The 1,907-nt window shown below is 43.9% G+C and overlaps 1 pseudogene; it reads right to left on the bottom strand.

Annotated features, from left to right (window-relative positions):
- Positions 1-294: 294 nt before the first annotated feature.
- Positions 295-1,490, bottom strand: LOC115319237 (annotated as a pseudogene).
- Between the last annotated feature and the right edge of the window lie 417 nt (positions 1,491-1,907).

The raw sequence follows: 1,907 nt of genomic DNA, 5'->3' as shown, positions 1-1,907 counted from the left end.
GGGGTTATGCTGTAGCTTAGAGCCGAGTGATGTCACGTAATCTTTTCGCCGTAGTTCCTTCAGCTGCCACTCTCGGTTGCAGGTGGGGTAAAAAGCTCGACTTTTGCTTTGTGATTATGCAGCGGAATCACGACATTTCAAAGGAAGATGTTTTCTCTATCCTCCAGGATACGATAAACGTAAAATAATGATGGGAATACTTTTAATCTTAAAACTGTTGCACCACCCCTTTAACAGTCAAGTTGCAGTGATGGTCAAGAAACAAGTGCAGGAAGGCCACTCACAGCAGCACCACTAATCCCGCTCAACTAAATTGGGAAGGTTGAAAACATAGCTGTCTGCAGGAGATCTGAAGCGAATAAAAAGGCAAGGGGCCTTCAGCTGCACTGAGTGGAGTGCCTGAGGAACGAAACAGGGCTGAATATGGTCTGGAAAAGTCCCAGTGCGATTTAGCACAATCTTCCTACACAGAAGAACAACCTCTCCCCCTGGCATAGCACTCTCATTATTGCTACATAATGAGAGTCCTTCGTCTCTGCCACAGAGGAATCCGACCTCCTCGCTCTGGAGTAGCTCCTGCTATGGAAAATCTGTCCGTCGTGGACGAAACGGTAGTATTCCACAACTCTGTCGCAGGAGCTTCCAGAGCCAGCTGTCAGGCAGGACCTTTTTTCGTGGTTCAGAGAGGCCCTGCGAGAGTAACCAAGCAGAGTCACACCGCTCGCGTGCAAACAGTTCTGAATCTGCGGGTACCCCAGCATGCTGCGACACAAGGTCTCCACAGAGTCACACAAGACCGGTGATGCCAAGCTTTGTTCGAGCCGCTGGGCCATCACCACCCTCTCAACAATTTGCTGAGGCACAGCACTGGCACCTTTAACCAACTTGACCAGGCGGCCATTTCCGCCCTCAAAGACAAAGGCAGAATGCCCCCCTAGAGGCCCCATCTGGCGAGCTGCCTCAGGGAGGTGCAGCAATTGGTGCATGTTGAAAGTCATCGCAGTTTCCCCGTACAGAGGTCCAGTTAAGGAGACGAAGCTCCTCAGCATGGTCTCTATAAATATAGAAGTCAATTGTCACGTTAGTTTTGGTCACAATTGAGTTGCTCACAATTTTCTCTGCTGGAATTCCTTCTTATGCTTTAATAATATTACAAACATCACGGTGACCTTTATTGCACTGACAGTCGACCAAACATGGAGACAACAGTTCTGCAAAGCTGCTGCGCTTCACTTGACCATTTCAAAGAATGCTGGTAGTGAGACAACAATCAAGCTCCCCTTGTCTTTGGAAAGGATTCGAAGTAACTAAAATAAGGTGACAGTGAATGCACATGCCAAATGACAGTTGTTTTAGATTACTGCTTTCAAACATTGCTTGTAAGATGCCAGCACATGCACCGCAATTAACAACAAACATAGCATGCTGCTTGGGGCATTGAAACTTTTGCAAATGGGGGCACTAAAGCCTTTGAGACAATTTCCACCCATTTTTATACTACTAGCTATTTTTTTGTTAACTTCGCATGAATTCCCGATTAAAAACTTACCAGATTTTTTGTGGAAGAGAGAACTCGGCTGAAATTAATTTTATAGATTCTCAAACGGCACATAAAGTTGGACAAGTAGGTTTGACATCATGAAAGGGGAACACCGCGAAAATAAACGAGGGACGTTGTGGTACTTATAGAATGAAACTGGTGGAATGAAAATAAAATAAAATTTGCATACATATTATTAATTCAAAGGCTCAAAATAGATGATCGAGAATGTAATATGGTGTTTACATGCAAATTATAAAGAGATTTTATGTGATGATACAATCGTTCCAGATTGTACTACTATAATGCACTAAATTATTACATTTGGTGTAGCAAATTACATCAGATTCTACAATTCAAATCAAAA

Source organism: Ixodes scapularis, unplaced genomic scaffold (genome assembly GCF_016920785.2).
Source record: "Ixodes scapularis isolate PalLabHiFi unplaced genomic scaffold, ASM1692078v2 PGA_scaffold4__175_contigs__length_147842914, whole genome shotgun sequence".
Lineage (NCBI taxonomy): Eukaryota > Metazoa > Arthropoda > Arachnida > Ixodida > Ixodidae > Ixodes > Ixodes scapularis.
Note: the sequence above shows the minus strand (reverse complement) of the source record. Positions and strands in the feature narration are given on the sequence as shown.